The following is a 26,638-nucleotide window of genomic DNA, read 5'->3' on the forward strand; positions in this document are numbered from 1 at the left end:
CCAAACCCATAAATGGGCCAAAACGATAGAAAAGTACAAAGGGAAGACGGCCGCATCTCCCCTCGCTGATCGTCCACGTAACCGCAGACGTAGATACAAATGCTGTATGTCTGGGTCCAACTAAATAACAATAGTATAAATCTGATTACATTGTGGTTTGTAACAAAAGTCTAAGAATCCATGTTTAACCCTTAACAGGAAATTCCAGTGAGAACTCCGAGGAAAACTCCATGTTATGGCTGAATTATAAGGTAGAAGCTGGCGGTGCAGAGCAGCGCTCCTCAGGAGAAGCCCTCCTCCCCCTTACTGTACATCCAGGACGTCACACTACAGATCTATCATATAATCCTCCTGACCGCTCACACACCGCGACCACAGGGACAGGTCATAAAATGATTCGATGTGACGAATGTGGAAAAGCGTTTAGAGAAACGTCAGATATTTTGAAAGACAAAAGAATTAATGCAGGAGAGAAGCCGTTTTCATGTTCAGAATGTGGGAAATGCTTTACAACTAAATCGCTACTTGCTAGACATGAGACAAGTCACACAGGAGAGAAGCCACATTCATGCTTAGAATGTGGGAAATGTTTTAGAACTAAATGTAATCTAAAGAAGCATCAGATAATTCATACAGGGGAGAAGCCGTATTCATGTTCAGAATGTGATAAATGTTTTGCAAAGAAATCAAATCTTGTTGTGCATGAGAGAAGTCACACAGGAGAGAAGCCATATTCATGTTCAAAATGTGGGAAATCTTTTACAATTAAACTAAGTCTTGTTATACACGAGAGAAGTCACACAGGGGAGAAGCCATATCCATGTTCCGAATGTGGGAAATGTTTTACAGATAAATCAAATCTAGTTGTACATAAGAGAAGTCACACAGGGAAGAAGCGGAATAAAGAATTCACATAGAGAATAAACCACGGTCTTGTTTAGAGCAAATAAAGAAAATTTTCTCCTCTAATTCTTCACGGACATTAAAAATCCAATAGAAGATTGTCGGCAGAAGAAGATCACTGGGTCCATCTAGTCGGCCTTTTAGTATTTTCTTTCTTATTATCTTAGAATAGATGTATGTCTATCCCAGGCGTGTTTTAATTCTGTTATTGTAGATTTACCAACCACCTCTGCTGGAAGTTTGTTCCAGGTATCTACTACTCTTTCAGTAAAATTATATTTTCTAACGTTGCTTCTGATCTTTCCCCCAGATAACCTCTCACTGTCTCCTCTTGTTCTTGAGCTTAGTTTTATACTAAAAACACTTCCCTCCTGACCCTTATTTGTCCTGTAACCTATATAAAGGTTTCCATCATGTCCTCCCTTTCCCTTCTTCCTCCTGTAACATATATAAAGGTTTCCATCATGTCCTCCCTTTCCCTTCTTCCTCCTGTAACATATATAAAGGTTTCCATCATGTCCCCCCTTTCCCTTCTTCCTCCTGTAACATATATAAAGGTTTCCATCATGTCCCCCCTTTCCCTTCTTCCTCCTGTATCATATATAAAGGTTTCCATCATGTCCCCCCTTTCCCTTCTTCCTCCTGTAACATATATAAAGGTGTCCATCATGTCCCTCCTTTCCTTTCTTCCTCCTGTAACATATATAAAGGTGTCCATCATGTCCTCCCTTTCCCTTCTTCCTCCTGTAACATATATAAAGGTTTCCATCATGTCCCCCCTTTCCCTTCTTCCCCCTTGTTACATATATAAAGGTTTCCATCATGTCCTCCCTTTCACTTCTTCCTCCTGTAACATACACTCACCGGCCACTTTATTAGGTACACCTGTCCAACTGCACGTTACCACTTTAGAATTTCTAATCAGCCAATCACATGGCGGCAACTCAGTGCATTTAGGCATGTAGACATGGTCAAGACAATCTCCTGCAGTTCAAACCGAGCATCAGTATGGGGAAGAAAGGTGATTTGAGGCCTTTGAACGTGGCATGGTTGTTGGTGCCAGAAGGGCTGGTCTGAGTATTTCAGAAACTGCTGATCTACTGGGATTTTCACGCACAACCATCTCTAGGGTTTACAGAGAATGGTCCGAAAAAGAAAAACCATCCAGTGAGCGGCCGTTCTGTGGGCGGAAATGCCTTGTTGATGCCAGAGGTCAGAGGAGAATGGGCAGACTGGTTCCAGCTGATAGAAAGGCAACAGTGACTCAAATAGCCAACCGTTACAGCCAAGGTAGGCCGAAGAGCATCTCTGAACGCACAGTACGGCCAACTCTGAGGCAGATGGGCTACAGCAGCAGAAGACCACACCGGGGGCCACTCCGCTCAGCTAAGAACAGGAAACTGAGGCTACAATTTGCACAAGCTCATCGAAATTGGACAGTAGAAGATTGGAAAAACGTTGCCTGGTCTGATGAGTCTCGATTTCTGCTGCGACATTCGGATGGTAGGGTCAGAATTTGGCGTCAACAACATGAAAGCATGGATCCATCCTGCCTTGTATCAACAGTTCAGGCTGGTGGTGGTGGTGTCATGGTGTGGGGAATATTTTCTTGGCACTCTTTGGGCCCCTTGGTACCAATTGAGCATGGTTACAACGCCACAGCCTACCTGAGTATTGTTGCTGACCATGTCCATCCCTTTATGACCACAATGGACCCAACATCTGATGGCTACTTTCAGCAGGATAATGCGCCATGTCATAAAGCTAGAACCATCTCAGACTGGTTTCTTGAACATGACAATGAGGTCACTGTACTCCAATGGCCTCCACAGTCACCAGATCTCAATCCAATAGAGCATCTTTGGGATGTGGTGGAACGGGAGATTGGCATCATGGATGTGCAGCCGACAAATCTGCGGCAACTGTGTGATGTCATCATGTCACTATGGACCAAAATCTCTGAGGAAGCTTCCAGCACCTTGTTGTATCTATGCCACCAAGAATTGGGGCAGTTCTGAAGGCAAAAGGGGGTCCGACCCGTTACTAGCATGGTGTACCTAATAAAGTGGCCGGTGAGTGTATATAAAGGTTTCCATCATGTCCTCCCTTTCCCTTCTTCCTCCTGTAACATATATAGAGGTTTCCATCATGTCCCCCCCTTTCCCTTCTTCCTCCTGTATCATATATAAAGGTTTCCATCATGTCCTCCTTTCCCTTCTTCCTCCTGTAACATATATAAAGGTTTCCATCATGTCCTCCCTTTCCCTTCTTCCCTCTGTAACATATATAAAGGTTTCCATCATGTCCCCCCTTTCCCTTCTTCCTCCTGTAACATATATAAAGGTTTCCATCATGTCCCCCCTTTCCCTTCTTCCTCCTGTAACATATATAAAGGTTTCCATCATGTCCTCCTTTCCCTTCTTCCCCCTGTAACATATATAAAGGTTTCCATCATGTCCTCCTTTCCCTTCCTCCTGTAACATATATAAAGGTTTCTATCATGTCCTCCCTTTTCCTTCTTCCTCCTGTAACATATATAAAGGTTTCCATCATGTCCTTCCTTTCCCTTCTTCCTCCTGTAACATATATAAAGGTTTCCATCATGTCCTCCCTTTCCCTTCTTCCTCCTGTAACATATATAAAGGTTTCCATCATGTCCCCCCTTTCCCTTCTTCCTCCTGTAACATATATAAAGGTTTCCATCATGTCCCTCCTTTCCCTTCTTCCTCCTGTAACATATATAAAGGTTTCCATCATGTCCCCCCTTTCCCTTCTTCCTCCTGTAACATATATAAAGGTTTCCATCATGTCCTCCCTTTCCCTTCTTCCTCCTGTAACATATATAAAGGTTTCCATCATGTCCCCCCTTTCCCTTCTTCCTCCTGTAACATATATAAAGGTTTCCATCATGCCCCTCCTTTCCCTTCTTCCTCCTGTAACATATATAAAGGTTTCCATCATGCCCCCCCTTTCCCTTCTTCCTCCTGTAACATATATAAAGGTTTCCATCATGTCCTCCCTTTCCCTTCTTCCTCCTGTAACATATATAAAGGTTCCCATCATGTCCTCCCTTTCCCTTCTTCCCCTTGTAACATATATATAGGTTTCCATCATGTCCTCCCTTTCCCTTCTTCCTCCTATAACATATATAAAGGTTTCCATCATGTCCTCCCTTTCCCTTCTTCCCCCTGTAACATATATATAGGTTTCCATCATGTCCTCCCTTTCCCTTCTTCCTCCTGTAACATATATACAGGTTTCCATCATGTCCTCCCTTTCCCTTCTTCCTCCTGTAACATATATAAAGGTTTCCATCATGTCCTCCCATTCCCTTCTTCCTCCTGTAACATATATAAAGGTTTCCATCATGTCCTCCCTTTCCCTTCTTCCTCCTGTAACATATATAAAGGTTCCCATCATGTCCCCCCTTTCCCTTCTTCCCTCCTGTAACATATATAAAGGTTTCCATCATGTCCCCCCTTTCCCTTCTTCCCTCCTGTAACATATATAAAGGTTTCCATCATGTCCTACCTTTCCCTTCTTCCTCGTGTAACATATATAAAGGTTTCCATCATGTCCCCCCTTTCCCTTCTTCCTCCTGTAACATATATAAAGGTTTCCATCATGTCCCCCCTTTCCCTTCTTCCTCCAGACTATACAGATACAAATACTTTAGTCTTACCTGATATGGTTTATACCTCACACCCTCCACCATTTTTGTAGCCGTCTTTGGACCCGTTCTATTTTATCAATGTCCTTTTTTAGATGAGGTCTCCAGAACTGGACACAGTATCCAGATGTGGCCTCACCAGAGCTGTATACAGCGGGATCACAATCTCCCTCTTCCTACTGGTTATGTTATCTAGCTATACAGCCCAGCATACCATTATATATATATACAGCCCAGCATACCATTATATATATATATATATATATATATATATATATATATATACACCCCAGCATACCATTATATATATATATATATATATATATATATATATATATACACCCCAGCATACCATTATATATATATATATATATATATATATATACACCCCAGCATACCATTATTTATATATATATATATATATATATATATATACACCGCAGCATACCATTATATATATATATATATATATATATATATATATATACACCCCAGCATACCATTATATGTATATACACAGCCCAGTATACCATTATTCATATATATATATATATACACCCCAGCATACCATTATATATATATATATATATACACCCCAGCATACCATTATATATATATACAGCCCAGCATACCATTATTTATATATATATATATATATATATATATATATATACACACCCCAGCATATCATTATATATATATATATATTTCCTGATCGTCCTCCGGCAGCACACCAAGGGTTAACTGGATCTCATCCACCCGGATAGAAGAGTAATTATTTCTAGAAATACAAATAGAATAATTAGATAACCAATCAGAATACAACATGGCCTATAAGGCCTGGCTAGGAACTCCAATATACGTATTTTTTTTCTCTTCTTACAGATAGATGGGTTGCCACACTGTGGCAGCTGTATATAAGGTTTTTATACCATTTCTCATGTAACATATATCTCTTGTTTTTCAGACATACTGTTATGGGGGTATAGTGGAGATTGGCCTTTGGCCTGGACTTTTCCCTCTGCCTTGCTGTCACTGGGTCATGGAAATCGGTATAGTGACATGTTGCATAGGTGCTAATGTAAGCCCCTTGATCCCGTGGTTGCCATATTGGACGCCATGTTTCTGCCGAGATCCGCCACTCGGGGCGCTAACTCGCTGTTGTGAGCTCTTGCGCCCCCCCCCCCCCCCCCCCCCCCCCCCTCCCCTGGATAAGATTGCCAGCCTTACCAACTTCCATGATGTTAACCGGCCTGTTACAGTATGACACATGCGGCTGCCTCCTCCAAGATGGCCGCCGCGACCACACTCCTATGGCGTTTGACGTCACCGGAGTGCGCCGGAAGTGACGTATTGCCGCCAGGATCTACTTAAAGAAATACCCATGATGAAAGCAGCAACAGATTTTCTATGTGATGGGGAGATGAATAGCCTAAAATTTGCCTCTAGAGTCATGGCTTCATCTACTATTGCAAGACGAGCTATCTGGTTGAAACAGTGGGGCGGGGATGCAGGCTCCAAGCATAATTTTTGCTCTCTGCCTTTTAACCCAACCTCCCTATTTGGGCCTGAGCTATAGGACATACTCAAGTCTTTGAATGAAGACAAGGGTATAAACTTCCCACAACCTACCAGGAAGAGATCATCCAGGCCATTTCAAAGCAAAGGACGGAGCTCACCCCGCAGACAACGCAATTTTCGTCCCTATAATAGACAAAATCGCTACAAGACTAAGAAAGAGCAAAGCTCCTCCAAAAAGAAGCCCTTCAACGGCAAGGGCTCCAACCTTTGACGCCACAGTTCCTCCTCCGCCGGTTGGGGCAAGACTTCTCAGTTTTGCCAATCTCTGGTCCGAGACATCGTCAGATGCCTGGGTAACATCGACAGTGACCAGAGGTTACTCTATAGAATTTCAGAAGATGCCTCCAAACCGTTTCATGGTCAACGGAAACATAAAGCCTGTAATCCTGGACTTACTAGATCAGTTCATTCTCAAACAGGCCCTGGAAGAGGTCCCAACACTCCAGAGAGGCAGGGGGGTTTACTCCCTAATCTTTGCAGTTCCAAAGGCAGGAGGAGACTGGCGCCTTGTGATAGACCTGACTTACCTGAATCATCACATAGTAAAGAAACATTTTAAGATGGAATCCATTATTTCAGCCACAATGTCCATTCAGCAAGGAGATGTCCTGGCAAAAATAGATCTACGAGACGCTTACCTACATATCCCAATCCTCCAGTCTCACAGAAAGTTCTTGCGGATAGCGGTCGAGACCCGCCAAGGAGTGAGACATCTTCAGTTTACTTGCCTGCCATTCGGCATCAGCTCGGCACCAAGAGTGTTTACCAAAGTGGCAGTAGTTCTAGCAGCAGCCCTGAGGCTGAAAGGGATTTTCATCACACCCTATTTAGACGACTGGCTACTCAGAGCTCCGTCAAGAGAGGTCTTATCTCAACATCTGAACATCACCTTACAGTGTCTGACCGATGATGGATTCCTGATCAACCACAAGAAATCATCTCTAATCCCATCATCGAGCGTTCAATTCCTAGGGTATATCATAGACACCCAGAAGATGACTCTACAGCTGTCAGAGGAGAGAATCTCAAAGATTATACGAGCAGTTCGCTTTCTGGAGAGGAGCAGAACCTGCAAAGTGAGAACGGCCATGAAGATCCTAGGCCTTCTAACATCCTCTATAGAAGCAGTCCCTTGGGCTTGAGGCTCATTTCAGAGTGTTACAGAAGCACATCCTCCTCTTCTGGAACAAATCTACACCAGGGTTAGACCACCAGATGCCTATACTACCGGTACTCAAAAACAGCCTTCTCTGGTGGCGTACCACGCATCATCTTCGTCAGGGCAAAACTCTATGTCATCATCTCCCAATGGTAGTCACCACGGATGCATCAGATTGGGGCTGGGGTGCCCATGCAGAGACAAGTTGGGTACAGAGAAGATGGTCATCGGAGGAGAACCACCTGTCATCCAACTTGAAGGAACTGAGAGCAGTGAGGCTGGCCCTAGTACACTTCAGTCCCCTCCTGACAAACCAGGATGTTCAGATACAATCAGACAATATTTCAACAGTCTATTAACAGTCTATGCAACCTCATAATGAAATGGGCCGAGAACAATGTACGAGCAATCTCTGCTATTCATATCAAAGGATCGTTGAACATCCAAGCAGACTGGTTGAGCAGACATCTAATGTTTCCTGGGGAATGGGAGCTAAATACCAGAATATTCCAGCAGATCATAAAGCGGTGGGGAACTCCGACAATAGATGTAATGGCGACCCACAGGAATGCAAAGGTTCCCCGATTTTGCTCCCTTTTCAAACAGGGCAACCCAGTAGCCATAGACGGGCTCTCGATAACCTGGGAAGAAGAATTTGTATACACCTTTCCCCCTCTTCCAATGATTCCGAGGGTTTTGAGGAAGATCCAACAGGAGAAGGTGGACGCAGTGCTTATCCTACCCCATTGTCCCAGACGAGCTTGGTTTCCACTCGCATTGAGGTTATCGAGAGGAGAATTCCTCAATGCAATGATCTTCTCCTTCAAGCAGGCATGACTTACCCGCAGGTGAACAATCTTCAACTAACTGCATGGAGAATGAGAGGTCTTCCCTAAGACAGAGAGGCAGAGAATGTAGTGAATACAATCCTAGCATCCAGAAAACCCAGCACTACGAGAGTATACTCTAGAATCTGGACCCTTTATTCTTCATGGTGTTCAGAAACTTCAAGATCTACTAAGGAAATAGGATCCCTGCTACAATTTTTGCAGAATGGTTTTGATAAAGGCCTCAAACTCAACACATTAAAGGTTCATCTAACAGCCATCAACGCTCATCTAGAAGGTAGATTCACAGGCGTACCATTGGTCTCATGTTTCTTCATGGCTATTGCAAAATTGAGACCCTCCTTTCGTAGCCCTGTACCATCCTGGAATTTGTCATTAATATTAAAGGGTCTATGCTTACCACCGTTTGAACCCTTGGAGTTGGCAGATATAAAATTTTTGTCATGGAAGACCTTATTTTTGATAGCCATCACTTCAGCCAGAAGGATAAGTGAGCTCCAGGCCTTATCCTATAAGGAGCCTTATCTACAAATATTACAGGATGCGGTGGTGTTACGTACCATGCCAGGGTTTCTTCTGAAGGTGTCATCATCTTCCAATCTCAATCAAGAAATTATCTTGCCGGTTCTGGAAGAAGGGTCTGGCTTACATTTACTGGATGTGAAAAGGGCCATTTCCATTTACCTGGATAAGACCTCCGAATATCGAAGATCTGAAGCGCTTTTTCTTCAATTCCCAGCAGCTAACCGCGGTGCTAAAGCAAGTAAACCTACCTTGTCCAGATGGATTAAGGATTTAATCAGATTCTGCTACTCAGCAGAAGGGCTTGAATGTCCACTAGCCTTGAAAGCACATTCAACGAGATCTACAGCAACCTCTTGGGCAGAACGCGCCAACATCCCGTTGGAAGATATTTGTAGAGCTGCAACATGGTCTTCAGCCACTACTTTTATGAAACATTACAGACTTGACACATTTGCATCTGAGGGATCAGCCTTTGGCAAGGGAGTGATCCAGGGAACATCATCTATCTAAAACCCGCCTCTTGTCATTGCTTTGCATTCCCTTGGTGTGCTGCCGGAGGAAGATTAGGAAGTTGAAAATTTTCCCACCTGTAATTTTCATTTCCTGGAGTCCGGAGGCAGCACAGTAATCCCGCCCATGGTGTTATTGCTACAAACTGTACGTATATTGGAGTCCCTAGCCAGGCCTTATAGGCCATGTTGTATTCTGGTTATCTAATTATTCTATTTGTATTGCTAGGAATAATTACTCTTCTATCCGGGTGGATGAGATCCAGTTAACCCTTGGTGTGCTGCCTCCGGACTCCAGGAAATGAAAATTACAGGTGAGAAAATTTTCAACATATCTCACTATATCTCACAACATATACACTACCGTTCAAAAGTTTGGGGTCACATTGAAATGTCCTTATTTTAAGGAAAAGCACTGTACTTTTCAATAAAGATAACTTTAAACTAGTCCTAACTTTAAACAAATCCACTCTATACATTGCTGATGTGGTAAATGACTATTCTAGCTGCAAATGTCTGGTTTTTGGTGCAATATCTACATAGGTGTATAGAGGCCCATTTCCAGCAACTATCACTCCAGTCTTCTAATGGTACAAGGTGTTTGCTCATTGGCTCAGAAGGATAATTGATGATTAGAAAACCCTTGTGCAATCATGTTCACACATCTGAAAACAGTCTAGCTCGTTACAGAAGCTACAAAACTGACCTTCCTTTGAGCATCACATTTGTGGGGTCAATTAAATGCTCAACATGGCCAGAAGAAGAGAACTTTCATCTGAAACTCGACAGTCTATTCTTGTTCTTAGAAATGAAGGCTATTCCATGCCAGAAATTGCTAAGAAATTGAAGATTTCCTACAACGGTGTGTACTACTCCCTTCAGAGGACAGCACAAACAGGCTCTAACCAGAGTAGAAAAAAAAGTGGGAGGCCGAGTTGCACAACTAAGCAAGAAGATAAGCACATTAGAGTCTCTAGTTTGAGAAACAGACGCCTCACAGGTCCCCGACTGGCATCTTCATTAAATAGTAGCCGCAAAACACCAGTGTCAATATCTACAGTGAAGAGGCGGCTGCAGGATTTTGGGCTTCAGGGCAGAGTGGCAAAGAAAAAGCCATATCTGAGACTGGCCAATAAAAGAAAAAGATTAAGATGGGCAAAAGAACACAGACATTGGACAGAGGAAGACTGGAAAAAAGTGTTGTGGACGATGGATGAATCCAAGTTTGAGGTGTTTGGATGACAAAGAAGAAGGTTTGTGAGACGCAGAAGAAATGAGAAGATGCTGGAAGAATGCCTGACGCCATCTGCTATACATGGTGGAGGTCATGTGATGGTCTGGGGTTGGTGCTGGTAAGGGGGGAGATTTGTACAGGGTAATAGGGATTGTGAATAAGGAAGGCGATCACTCTGCACCGCCATGCCATACCCAGTGGGCAGCGCTTGGTTGGAGCCAATTTCATCCTACAACAGGACAATGACCCTAAACACCTCCAAATTGTGCAAGAACTATTTACAGCAGAAGCAGCAGCTGGTATTCTATCATAGGGAATGGAGTGGCCAGCGCAGTCACCAGATCACCACCCCATTGTGGGAGCAGCTGGGCCGTATGGTACGCCAGAAGTGCCCATCCAACCAATCCAACTTGTGGGAGCTGCTTCTAGAAGCGTGGGGGGCAATTTCTCCAGCTTACCCCAACAGATTAATAGCTAGAATGCCAGAGGTGGGCAATGCTGGAATTGCTGCACAAGGAGGATTCTGGGACGGAAGCAAAGTGTGATGGAAGAACAATGTTATTTCACATACAAATCAGTATTTCTAACCTTGTCAATGTCTTGTCTCTATTTTTTATTCATTTCACAATGTATGGGGGTGAAGAAGTGTGACTACATGGAAAACACTAAATTGTCTGGGTGACCCCAAACTTTTGAACGGTAGTGTATATGTATATAATATATATACAGCCCAGCATACTATTATATATACAGCCCCACCGGGTTGGCCCGTACCCAGTACTTCATCCACATAGAAAATAGCAATTGAAGACAGCGTCTTTTAAAGTATCAAAAAGTCTCTTCTTTTATTTTGCCATATGCGTACAGAAAAACAGACGTTTCGGCCCTTTAAACCATATTGAGCCTTTCTCAAGCATATAGAAGAAAAAAGAAAAAACTTTTTGATACTTTAAAAGACGCTGTCTTCAATTGCTATTTTCTATATACACCCCAGCATACCATTTTTTATATATATATATATATATATATATATATATATATATATATATAATTATACACAGCCCAGCACACCATTATATATATACAGCCCAGCATACCATTATATATATATACACACCAGCATACCATTATATATATACAGCCCAGCATACGATTTGCTTTCCCCACCGCCTGGTTGCACTGGTGACTCATTTTAAGGCTGTCAGATATCACTACCCCTAGATCCTTCTTTTCTGAAGTCTTTTCCAACACAGTACTGCCGATGTGATACTCGGATAGAGGATTCCTCCTCCCCAGGTGCATTATTTTACATTTGGAAACATTAAACTTCAATTTCCACTGTTTGGACACTTATCTAGCAAAGCTAAATCGTTTTCCATATTACTGACACCTCCAGGAATATCAGCCCTATTGCACACTTTTGTGTCGTCAGCAAACAGACAAACTTTACCTACCAACCCTTCTCCTATGTCACTATCCTAACCCACCAACCCTTCTCCTATGTCACTATCCTTACCTACCAACCCTTCTCCTATGTCACTATACTTACCCACCAACCCTTCTCCTATGTCACTATCCTTACCTACCAACCCTTCTCCTATGTCACTATCCTAACCCACCAACCCTTCTCCTATGTCACTATCCTTACCTACCAACCCTTCTCCTATGTCACTATACTTACCCACCAACCCTTCTCCTATATCACTATCCTTACCTACCAACCCTTCTCCTATGTCACTATCCTTACCCACCAACCCTTCTCCTATGTCACTATCCTTACCTACCAACCCTTCTCCTATGTCACTATCCTTACCCACCAACCCTTCTCCTATGTCACTATCCTTACCTACCAACCCTTCTCCTATGTCACTATCCTTACCTACCAACCCTTCTCCTATGTCACTATCCTTACACCTTCTCCTATGTCACTATCCTTACCCACCAACCCTTCTCCTATGTCACTATCCTTACCTACCAACCCTTCTCCTATGTCACTATCCTTACCTACCAACCCTTCTCCTATGTCACTATCGTTACACCTTCTCCTATGTCACTATCCTTACCTACCAAACCCTTCTCCTATGTCACTATCCTTACCTACCAACCCTTCTCCTATGTCACTATCCTTACCTACCAGACCTTCTCCTATGTCACTATCCTTACCTACCAACCGTTCTCCTATGTCACTATCCTTACCTACCAACCGTTCTCCTATGTCACTATCCTTACCCACCAACCCTTCTCCTATGTTACTATCCTTACCTACCAACCCTTCTCCTATGTCACTATCGTTACACCTTCTCCTATGTCACTATCCTTACCCACCAACCCTTCTCCTATGTCACTATCGTTACCTACCAACCCTTCTCTTATGTCACTATCCTTACCCACCAACCCTTCTCCTATGTCACTATCCTTACCTACCAACCCTTCTCCTATGTCACTATCCTTACCTACCAACCCTTCTCCTATGTCACTATCCTTACCTACCAACCCTCCTCCTATGTCACTATCCTTACCCACCAACCCTTCTCCTATGTCACTATCCTTACCTACCAACCCTTCTCCTATGTCACTTACAAACATAGTAAAAGAATAGGACCCAGAACAGACCCTTGAGGCACACCACGTGTAACCAGTCTCTGCTCGGAATATACACCATTACCATCACCCCTGATATCTATCCTTCAGCCAACCACAAATCCACTGAACTATCCAGGGATTAAGTCCAATTTTCTCCAACTTCTCTATCAGCTCATAATGGGGAACTGTATCTGCGTCTTTGCTGAAGTCCAGATAGGCGATATCCCAGGCACCTTCATCCAGCAACTTTTGTGGTATAATCAAAGAAATCAATGAGATTAGTCTGACATGATCGGCCCTTAGTAAAGCCATGCTGGTTTGGATCCATCAAATTGTTGATTTTTAGGTGATCCATTATCTTCTTTTTTAGAAGAGTTTCCATCATTTTCACTACTACAGATGTCAGGCTCACTGGCCTGTAGTAACTGATCTTTTCTCTATTCCCCTTCTTGTGGATTAGTATAACATTGGCGGTTCTCCAATCATCGGGGACATCTCCTGTTAGCAGGGATTGGTTATACAGATCTGTCAGGGGGGCAGCAATCACAGATCTGAGTTCTTTAAGAACCCTGGGATGGATCCCATCTGGGCCCATCGCCTTATTAAGCGGGCAAGTTCCTCTGCAACTTCAGCCTCTGAAAATACTGGAGCCGAACCCATATAGCTGGAGGCAATGCTGCGTCCAACCATCCTGTGATTGTGAAGGCCGCCTGCTAAAAACACTGAGCAGAAGTAACTATTCAAATAGTCAGCGACCGCCTTATCTCCATCAATAAACGTATTCTCCCCATTACTTATTTTAGTAATGCTGCAGCCATTCTTCTTCTTCTTCCTGTCACTTATATATCTGAAGAAGGTTTTATTCCCCGCAGTAACAGATTTTGTCATTTCTTTAGCAGCATTTATAATCTGCTTTGCCTCCTTCTGTATACTTTTATACGTCTCTCTGTCAGCTTCATTACCAGTCTCCTTATCTATATCATAAAAATCAAAGTCTGTCTGTCTGTCTGTCCTTCTGTCTGTCTGTCTGTCCTCTATAGACTTCCAAATGCCTGAACCGTTTGACCCCAAATTTGGCCCACAGATACATTGGGTGCCCGGGAAGGTTATTGCGAAGTTCCCGTCCCCGCCAGATGTACAGGAGGGGAGGGGGAGGGGAAAGAGAGGCGCCTCATAGAGATGAATGGGAAAATCTCCTCACTGCAAACACAGGTGATATAATTAGCTGCAGCAGACACGGCAGTTGGAGCCTTAGCAACCAATAGGATTACTGCTTTCATTTTCACAGGGAGCAATGGTTGCTAGGGAAGCTGCCTCACAACATCCACAGTAATAACTGGTAGACCCCCTACTCCATCTATACAGTACATGTATACAGGACCCCCTACTCCATCTATACAGTACAGGTATACAGGACCCTCTACTCCATCTATACAGTACATGTATATACAGGACCCCCTACTCCATCTATACAGTACATGTATATACAGGACCCCCTACTCCATCTATACAGTACATGTATATACAAGACCCCCTACTCCATCTATACAGTACATGTATATACAGGACCCCCTACTCCATCTATACAGTACATGTATATACAGGGCCCCCTACTCAATCTATACAGTACATGTATATACAGGACCCCCTACTCCAAGTACATGTATATACAGGGCCCCCTACTCCATCTATACAGTACATGTATATACAGGACCCCCTACTCCATCTATACAGTACATGTATATACAGGACCCCCTACTCCATCTATACAGGACATGTATATACAGGGCCCCCTACTCCATCTATACAGAACATGTATATACAGGACCCCCTACTCCATCTATACAGTACATGTATACAGGACCCCCTACTCCATCTATACAGTACATGTATATACAGGACCCCCTACTCCATCCATACAGTACATGTATATACAGGACCCCCTACTCCATCTATACAGTACATGTATATACAGGACCCCCTACTCCATCTATACAGTACATGTATATACAGGACCCCCTACTCCATCTATACAGTACATGTATATACAGGGCCCCCTACTCCATGTATACAGTACATGTATACAGGACCCCCTACTCCATCCATACAGTACATGTATACAGGACCCCCTACTCCATCTATACAGTACATGTATATACAGGACCCCCTACTCCATCTATACAGGACATGTATATACAGGGCCCCTACTCCATCTATACAGAACATGTATATACAGGACCCCCTACTCCATCTATACAGTACATGTATACAGGAGCCCCTACTCCATCTATACAGTACATGTATATACAGGACCCCCTACTCCATCCATACAGTACATGTATATACAGGGCACAACAGATATACCAAACTGTGCTGGATAACACTGTCATACCAGACCTGACCAATACCGCCATACTGTGACTGGATAACACTGCCAGACCTGACCAATACCGCCATACTGTGACTGGATAACACCGCCACACCAGACCTGACCAATACCGCCATACTGTGACTGGATAACACTGCCACACCAGACCTGACCAATACCGCCATACTGTGACTGGATAACACTGCCACACCAGACCTGACCAATACCGCCATACTGTGACTGGATAACACTGCCACACCAGACCTGACCAATACCGCCATACTGTGACTGGATAACACTGTCATACCAGACCTGACCAATACCGCCATACTGTGACTGGATAACACTGTCATATAAGACCTGACCAATACCGCCATACTGTGACTGGATAACACTGCCATACCAGACCTGACCAATACCGCCATACTGTGCTGGATAACACTGTCATACCAGACCTGACCAATACCGCCATACTGTGACTGGATAACACTGCCATACCAGACCTGACCAATACCGGCAAACTGTGACTGGGTAACACCGCCACACCAGTCCTGACCAATACCACCATACTGTGACTGGATAACACCATCATATCAGACCTGACCGATATTGCCATACTGTGACTGGATAACACTGCTATACCAGACCTGACCAATACCACCATACTGTGACTGGATAACACCGCCACACCAGACCTGACCAATACCGCCATACTGTGACTGGATAACACCCCCATACCAGACATGACCAATACCGACACTGTGACTGAATAACACTGCCATACGGGTAAATACAACCCTGCAGGTATACAGGACACTACAGGTATACAGGACCCCAAAACTATACACTACAAGTGCACGGGACCTCCACAAAACTATATACTACAGGTATACAGGACCCCAAACTTTACACTACAGGTATACAGGACCCCAAAACTATATACTACAGGTATACAGGACCTCCACCAACTATATACTTCAGGTATACAGGACCTCCACCAACTATATACTACAGGTATACAGGACCCCAAACTATACACTACAGGTATACAGGACCCCAAAACTATACACTACAGGTATACAGGAACTCCACCAACTATATACTACAGGTATATAGGACCCCAAACTATACACTACAGGTATACAGGACCTCAAAACCATACACTACAGGTATACAGGACCTACACCAACTCTATAATACAGGTATACAGCAACTTCACCAACTCTACACTACAAGTATACAGGACCCCAAATATACTATAGGTATACAGGAACTCCACCAGCTATATACTACAGGTATATCGGACCCCAAACTATACACTACAGGTATACAGGACCTCCACCAACTCTATACTATAGTTATACAGGACCCTCAAACTATTTACTACAGGTATACAGGACCCCCGAACTATATACTACAGGTATACAAGACCTCCACCAATTATACACTACAGGTATCCAGGACCCTCAAACTATAAACTACAGGTATACAAGACCTCCACCAACTATACATTACAGGTATACAGCACCAACTATATACTACAGGTATACAGGACCCCCGAACTATACAGTATAGGTATACAGGACCTTCACCAACTGTACACTGCAGGTATACAGGACCTCCCTCAACTATACACTATAGGTATACAGCCCCCCCAACTATGCACTACAGATATGCGAGACCCCTAAAAACTATACATTGTGGGTATACAGAACCCCTCCAACTATGCACTACAGGTATACACTAATTCCACTGATTAACTCAGATGAAACAATACATTTAGCTTGGCCTCCTGGGCACCTTAGAACAAATCTAATTAACACACTGACACTTTATACCCGGGCAGCGACGGGTACATTTTCTAGTACTTCCTATACGCTGCCTTTCTTCCCTTTATAATGGCCTTAACCTCTCTAGTAAACCATAATGGATTCTTCTTCCTTTTACTTTTGCTAACTTCTCGTACATATAGTCTAGTTGCCTTTAATATGGCATTTTTTAATTCTGCCCACTGAGTGCTCGCTCCCGATGTTTTATCCCACCCTCCTTATTCTTTATCTAAATACTCCCCCATTTTATTACAGTCTGTCTTCCTAAAATCCAATACTCTTGTTGTAGTATGGGATTGGACGTAGTCAGTTTGTACGTCAAACCATAAACACTGGTGGTCACTGGAACCTAAATTTTCTTCCACTCTAACTTCAGACACCCGATCTCCATTAGTAAATACTAAATCTAGAATGTTCTCTCCTCTGGTTGGTGACCTCACTAGCTGTATAAGAGATGCCCCTGTAAGGGTCTCTATTATATTCTTGCTTTTACATGTAAGTGCAGACGGGATATTCCAATCCACATCCGGCATGTTGTATCCCCCATAACTACAATGTCCCCTTTACTGACATGTTAGTAATTTCATCCATCAGCATATTATCATAGTCCTCACTTTGCCCCGGAGGCCTATAGATAAAACCTATCCTAATAACAGATCCCTATAGATAACACCTATCCTCATAACAGATCCCTATAGATAACACCTATCCTAATAACAGATCCGTATAGATAACACCTATCCTAATAACAGATCCCTATAGATAACACCTATCCTCATAACAGATCCCTATAGATAACACCTATCCTCATAACAGATCCCTATAGATAACACTGGTTCTAATAACAGATCCCTATAGATAACACCGATTCTAATAACAGATCCCTATAGATAACACCTATATCCTAATAACAGATCCCTATAGAGAACACCTATCCTCATAACAGATCCCTATAGATAACACCTATCCTAATAACAGATCCCTATAGATAACACCAATTCTAATAACAGATCCCTATAGATAACACCTATCCTAATAACAGATCCCTATATATCACACCTATCCTAATAACAGATCCCTATAGATAACACCTATCCTCATAACAGATCCCTATAGATAACACCTATCCTCATAACAGATCCCTATAGATAACACCTATCCTAATAACAGATCCCTATAGATAACACCAATTCTAATAACAGATCCCTATAGATAACACCTATCCTAATAACAGATCCCTATATATCACACCTATCCTAATAACAGATCCCTATAGATAACACCTATCCTAATAACAGATCCCTATAGATAACACCTATCCTCATAACAGATCCCTATAGATAACACTTATCCTAATAACAGATCCCTATAGATAACACCTATCCTAATAACAGATCCCTATAGATAACACCAATTCTAATAACAGATCCCTATAGATAACACCAATTCTAATAACAGATCCCTATAGATAACACCTATCCTCATAACAGATCCCTATAGATAACACTGATTCTAATAACAGATCCCTATAGATAACACCGATTTTAATAACAGATCCCTATAGATAACACCTATCCTAATAACAGATCCCTATAGATAACACCTATCCTAATAACAGATCCCTATAGATAACACCTATCCTAATAACAGATCCCTATAGATAACACCTATCCTAATAACAGATCCCTATAGATAACACCAATTCTAATAACAGATCCCTATAGATAACACCAATTCTAATAACAGATCCCTATAGATAACACCTATCCTCATAACAGATCCCTATAGATAACACTGATTCTAATAACAGATCCCTATAGATAACACCGATTCTAATAACAGATCCCTATAGACAACACTGATTCTAATAACAGATCCCTATAGATAACACCTATTCTAATAACAGATCCATATAGACAACACTGATTCTAATAGATCCCTATAGATAACACCTGTCCTAATAACAGATCCCTATAGATAACACCTATCCTAATAACAGATCCCTCTTTGGACTGCATACAAACCCAGAGAGTCTCCAGCTCTTTATATGTATTTTGGATGACTGTGGATATAAGACTATTCCTGACATATATGGTTTCCCCCCCTCCCCTTCTCTCTGCTCTGTCTTTCCTGTATACTATATATCACGCTATAGCTATTTCCCAATCATTAGACTCTTTGAACCTGTTAGACTCTGTTATAGCAACAAGGTCCAAATCATCTCTAGACATAATGGCCGTCAGCTCACAGATCTTGTTTCCTAAGCTGCGAGCATTCGTACACATTGCCCGAAGATTACTAAGCTTCATAATACCTTTATTCCCAAATTCATCTACCGCACCAACAGCACCTTCCTTACCAACAATAACCGCACCAACCATTGCATCTACAGCACCAACAGCATCTTCCTTACCAACAATAACTGCACCAACCATTGCATCTACAGCACCAACAGCATCTTCCTTACCACCAATAACCGCACCAACCATTGCATCTACAGCACCAACAGCATCTTCCTTACCACCAATAACCGCACCAACCATTGCATCTACAGCACCAATAACCGCACCAACAATAACCGCACCAACCATTGCATCTACAGCACCAACAGCATCTTCCTTACCAACAATAACCGCACCAACCATTGCATCTACAGCACCAACAGCATCTTCCTTACCAACAATAACCGCACCAACCATTGCATCTACAGCACCAACAGCATCTTCCTTACCAACAATAACCGCACCAACCATTGCATCTACAGCACCAACAGCATCTACCTTACCAACAATAACCGCACCAACCATTGCATCTACAGCACCAACAGCATCTTCCTTACCAACAATAACCGCACCAACCATTGCGTCTACAGCACCAACAGCATCTTCCTTACCAACAATAACCGCACCAACCATTGCATCTACAGCACCAACAGCATCTACCTTACCAACAATAACCGCACCAACCATTGCATCTACAGCACCAACAGCATCTTCCTTACCAACAATAACCGCACCAACCATTGCGTCTACAGCACCAACAGCATCTTCCTTACCAACAATAACCGCACCAACCATTGCATCTACAGCACCAACAGCATCTTCCTTACCAACAATAACCGCACCAACCATTGCATCTACAGCACCAACAGCATCTTCCTTACCAACAATAACCGCACCAACCATTGCGTCTACAGCACCAACAGCATCTTCCTTACCAACAATAACCGCACCAACCATTGCATCTACAGCACCAACAGCATCTTCCTTACCAACAATAACCGCACCAACCATTGCATCTACAGCACCAACAACTGCATCAGCTGCACCAACCACTGTGTCTACTGCACCAACAACTGCATCAACAGCACCAACCACTTTGTCTACAGCACCAACCACTGCGCTTTCACCAATCCGGATACACTTATTGTCTTTACTGGTTGGGGACAGAAATCCTCCTCCTCTATTATACTTCTGTCCCCTTCATTTAGTTTAAATGTCTGTCCAAAAACAATCTGAATTCCTCACCAAGTACCTGTGTACCTATGTGTGATGGGTGCAAACCATCCCTCTTGAACATGTCCTTTTTGTACCACTTGCAAAAGCTATGACTACCAAACCCAAACCCTTCAGCCTTACACCACTGCCGTAACCATGCATTATACTCTGAGATACGACCTGCCTTGTTGTTCTGATTACAGACCGGCAAAACCTCTGAAAATGTCACAGAATCCGTTATCTTGCTCAGCTTCAGGCTAAAATTTTGGAATTCCTTTTTAACCATATCCACACCTCCTTGGGACAAGTCATTGGTTCCATGATGAACCACCAGATCAACCTTGCTATCTATACTAGCAGGCTTCACAATGTTCACAATCCGTCTCCTATCCCTCCTGACAGTAGCACCTGGGAGACATCTCACCTCTCTAAACACATCCTCCTCCTGTCCTACAACACCTCTAACAATCGAATCACCAACTAGAAGATGCCTTCTCTTCTTACTAACCTTTACTTCTGCCCTCAGTGGCCCATCCAAAACAACATCCCCATTGGAAATCACCTGAGCGGCCATGTCTCCAACAGCAACAGTATCCCTATTTATATCAGCAAGAACACTAAAACTATTCTGCACAGAGAGGCCAAACGTGCTCTGCTTCTGCTCTACAGCTCGCAACCTACCTGAGCCAACTTGTTTCCAAACCGCCCGTCTCCTCTGAGGTCTTTGAGGAAGTGGTGGCTGGTAACTGGGCTGCACAGCATCTCCTGGCTGGGATATCTAACTATGTGTAGTTAGATATTGCACAGATGTAGGAGCCAAAGGGTTATTGTTTGCTTATGGGTCTGTACACCAATGAGAGTTCTTTCTTCTTTTCACCTATCATCTCTCTATTTACTTTTACATATACACTCCTCACCCACTCACAGCACACCTTACATGTGCTGTAGGAGAGAAGTCACATGGATAGATGAAGTGTAGGGTCTTTTGTCTCCAGACTCTGTAGAGGTAGAAAACTCCCTAAAGTTTTCTTCTCAAGTAACCTCACTCAACACTATGCAGTGTTAAGCTTCCACTAGAGAGGACAAGTCAGGGAACATCCCAGTCCGTGGACAAGGAGAGACACAGTGAAGGACAGTATCCATAAAGAAGTAAGGAACTGATCCGGATAGAGCAAAGTTGCTAGAAGCCTATGCACTCTATCTCGCAGCGCATGTGTAAGCAGGGAATTCTCAGCATTCGGCTCATCCCAGGTAACAAGGTTTGGTGCTTGTGTCACCCTGCAGGACGGGTCACTTGACACTGGATATGGAGTCAAAACACAGGCACAAGTATTCTCTCAAGTATTCTTCTATTTCTATCTCTGAAGTTCCGGCAGAGCACTGTACTACTTGGGTTGGGACTCTCTCGACATCCTCCTCTCTACTCTTCTGATCCTCTCTACTACCTCTCAGCACGCAATTAAGTCAGCACAACTGTAACACTCCTTCTACTCTCAAAACAGATCTGAACTGTACAGTATTACGTAACTTATCAACTGTAAAGTATTGTATCAAGGCAAAGCTGTATGGTCTACTGCCTACCTCAAGTGTCTTCAGAGTAAACAAGTATATTTATGCTAAAGAGACCCTGTGATTGCTAGTCAAGCACCGACACAGCACACACACGGTCCTTGGGTCATCCCCCCTTTCTGTGGTGTGAGTACCAATAGTCCGGGTGGGTCACTATTCCACTCCGGACCACCGTGACAATAACCCAAGGGACCCCCAAACAGCCTGGCAGGTCACTGTCCACAGGGGAACAAGGTATAGTATAAACTAAAAGTAGGTGTGCCACCATACCTGTGTGCCCAACCGGCACTGGTGTCACAACAAAATACCACCGGGCAAGGCTATATCTCAGCCAACCACCACAAGACTGGCGTCACGCTTAACCATCTGGCAAGTGACTGCCCGTGCCTCCGCACCGGGGGTCAACACCACAGAGACATGTGCAGAGATGCTGGAGGCCATGGCTGCGTGTACAGAACGCTCGGCTGCTCAGAGTAACACAAGTAATATGGAACATGCGTCCGTTAAAAGACAACGCTCAATTGACATGCACAATGTCGGATGTTTGTGGTCCTTCGACAGGTTGAAAAATCCTGATCGCGATAGCGGCCCTCGCTTGTCGCCCTGTGTAATAGGAGCGGTGGTTGCAGACTGCTGCTCTATCTTCGATGGGTCCCATTTGGCGGCCCCTGCTTCCCCCTGCTTGGCACCTCAGCGGGAGAGTAACTACTCACACAATGTGCCCTGCAGAAGTATATACATCACCACTGGCGCTCAGCATGTCTGACCAGCCGTGGGATAGATTATAGCCAGACGTGGTCATCGCACACATTTACCATTGGGAGGAACACCGGCAGGCACAGGATTACGATCGCGTTTCCTCCTCCTCCAGCTTATTAACCGTTCAGAGACTTCATGTGCTGATAACTTTGTGATTCTAAGATAAGCGCTTTATGACACATTGTACTTTATGTTAGTGATACGGAGACCGTGTATCCCGAGGCTGACGTAAACAGCGGGGCGTGGTCTCCATATCACGAGCGCCCGGAAACCTGGTACTATAAGTTTTGATTCCCCCATGAGGTCAGTAGCCATGATAAGGATTGCGGTTCACAATTGAAATGCGTTGGAATTTTCTTTGGGGGGGTTGCCGCAGTGTGTGCACGGTGCTGGGGTGAAAATAAAAGCTCAATTCATGCATTCCTGGCCGGAAGCTGGACTCATCTTTTCCTGTTTGTCATGTGAAAACGCACTGGTTGGAGTGAGAGCCCGAGCAGTGAGGCCAAGGGAACGGCGGTAAGCTGGCATTGCTTATTCTATTTTGAACTTTATGTTAGTCATGAATGTCGGTCGATATTTGTAAAAAAAAAAAAAATATTAAAAGTTTGACATTTTCTGTTTTTTAAGAAAGAGTGATGCTAAAAACAAGCGAATAACTCACAATCCCAATGTCGGCTTCGTGGGGAAATCATTTGGGAAACCTCAGGTCTGCAAATTTTCAAAATCCGTTTTCTAAGGGACCGACTCCTTTCTTGATGTGGATTTGTATGTTGACCTGTGTGCTAGTAACTAGAGATGAGCGAGTACTAAAATGCTCGGGTGCTTGATACTCGAGATGAATATTTCCCGATGCTCGGGTGCTCATTTTGTGTAACGAACCCCATTGAAGTCAATGGGAAACTCAAGCATTTTTGCAGGGGACCAAAGCTCGGCCCAGGGAAGGTTGCGTGAAAACCTGGAAACCTCAGAAAATGATGGAAACACCACAGAAATTGACAGGAAACAGCAGGGGCAGCATGTATGGATGCCTCTGAGGCTGCCTAATGGCACCATTACACCAATAATGGGCAACAGCTGGGTGGTTGTATAGAGTATGTGTGTAACTGATGCAAATTTTTTTTTTAAGGCACCCGTTGCACAGGACACAGCACAGTGAAGATAGGTATAGCTGAACTACAAATCCCAACAAGCCAAGAGAATGTCAGCAACAGAACAAATTGACTACTGACAGATGGACTAAAAGTCCAAGCCAGCAGCCGAGAGTAGAAAAAAAAATGTTTTAAAAATTTTAAGCCCTTAGAAGGACTGTTGGGTTCTTCGTGTCGGGTTCCTGTTGAACTGGTAAACAAAAAATTGTCAAGTTTGGTTTGATCCACATTTTTTGCGAACTTCTTGGATGCTATAGAGTGTTATTACCCAGTGCGGATCACAGCACTGATATGTCTCTTATGTTATGTTATGATATGAGTCTGTATACACTCATAGGATTCAATGGCCCCTAAAATGGTCCATGGTCGGGGATCTGCAATTACAGACAACTTCATGGAACATAAGAGCCTAAGGGCCCTATTCCACGGAGCGATAATCGGCCGAATCGGCCCGATTCGTCCGATTATCACTCGGTGGCATAGAGAAAACGATCAGCCAATGATCGTGTCATCGGCTGATCGTTTATTTAGGTTTAGACCTAAAACCATCGGTCACCGACGATTTGAGAAGCACCATACATTACCTTGCAGGGCTTCTCCTCCTCTCCAGCTTCCTCCCCGGGTCCCGCGGCACAGCATGACTCCGATGCGGCCTGACTGAGCTGTCAGACCACTCAGCCAATCACTGGCTGCGGTGGTCCCGGCCACGATGTCCCTGCAGCACTCGCATAACGATCATAGGGCCGTGGAATAGGCCCAGTAAACGAGCGCCGATCTAGCAGATCGGCGCTCGTTTACATAGTTGATCGGGCCCATGGGATATGGCCCTAAGGTAACTATGGTGATTGGGTGAGACAATATTTAGGAGGTGTTCCAGGGTTGGGCAATGTGCTGGCTATGCATGAGGCCACATATATCTGAGATTGCTCACAGATGAATGGTTAGGCACTCCCACCAGCACCCACCCCCCATATACCCCTATCCCTTATCTTTGTAGATATATTCTCCTCTATAATTATTGTCCTCAGCAGTACCGAAGCATTATAGAGAGCAAGCTCCGCAGTGCAAGGACAATGGATCCGTACTCTGCTTGATGGGGCAGACGTGGGCAGTCGACACACATTACCTCACTGCTGTCATGGGTAAGAGGGGAGCGTTATTGGAGGGGTGACTGTTGGCCTTCAGCCCATAAATGTTAGTATTTCTGACACTGTGCAGTGTGTGAACTGTTCTTATGCTGCTCAGGGAAGAAAAAGAGTGCTGCACCTCACACCTATGGCTGATACTAGTACCTCTCGGCTGCATAAAAAACATCAGAATTCTGTATGTGAATTGATCAAGCCACACTGCCCCATGTACCTCGTGCAGGTATCTGATACACATGGGTCCCTACACTAAGTCCACACTGTGCCAGTCAGCGACCACCACCCCCGCAGGCGTGCACAGTCAGGGAAGGGAGGCCATGGAACGGCCCTGTAACCCCCATGCCACAGGACCAGACCCAAAAATACCATACCAAAACCCAGCCAGCACCACCGGCGGAGGAAGCTGCCCCCAAACAGCACAAGTCTGGATAAGGTATTGCACTTACCATAGCTATCAAAGATAGAATGGGACAGACAGGAGGGATTAAGTGGTAGCGGCAAAACACCGCTCAGCTGAGCGGCCGAGTTACCAGAGACGCTGTCGGGTATCCGTGACGTCACTCGGGAGGACGTCGGGAGGCGGCGCTGCGGCCCGGAGGCTGAGGACGGCACTGGATCCCGATCAGGTAAGTTCCTGACAGACAGCTTCAGTATTCCCTGAGGTATCAGGATTAGACTCCGCTGCGCGGTAAAGAGTTTTCTTAGAACCAGTGGGGCCACGTCACAGAGGGGAGGGGCGGATATTGCCACACTGGGGGGCAGCGGGCCTGTCACTATTGCTCCGGCCCTTGTTTAGAAAAAGAACGCCGGTGCAGAGTACTGGAACTGGGTGGCGTTTCAAATGGAGGACCGTGCCACCGGCTTCCCCACACCTCCACTGAACAATTAAAGGGGTATTCCAGGGAAAATTGATAAATTGGTAATGGAAAGGGTTAACCAAGGTTAACCCTTTCCTAATATACTTACCTGTCCTTTATTGCTCCCCCAAGGAGATCTGCGGTCCGGCCACGTGATCTTCCAGCTTACGACTCGTGGATCCTCTTCTTCTTCCGGTTCGGTGACGTCACCATACCCGGCCGGCGTGTGGCTCTCTGTCTTATTAGCGGCAGAGCACTGAACCCTGACTGGCTTGGTAGCGTGTAGCCAATCAGGGTTTAGTGTTCTGCCTCTCCACACACACCAGTTACATCTGCAGGGTCGGCGTCAGCACGTCATTGTGAGGGGTCCCTGCGGGGTGCCATCAGACATCACTCTGCAGGACACCCCTCCCCCCCCCCCCCCCCCGTGTCAGCGATGCCGACCTGAGTTCCG

General features: G+C 44.3%; 1 pseudogene; it reads left to right on the forward strand.

Annotated features, from left to right (window-relative positions):
• LOC138797207 (zinc finger protein 665-like) overlaps positions 1 to 26,638 on the forward strand; it is a 162,267-nt pseudogene that overhangs the window by 124,878 nt on the left and 10,751 nt on the right.

This window comes from Dendropsophus ebraccatus, chromosome 7 (assembly GCF_027789765.1).
Source record: "Dendropsophus ebraccatus isolate aDenEbr1 chromosome 7, aDenEbr1.pat, whole genome shotgun sequence".
Lineage (NCBI taxonomy): Eukaryota > Metazoa > Chordata > Amphibia > Anura > Hylidae > Dendropsophus > Dendropsophus ebraccatus.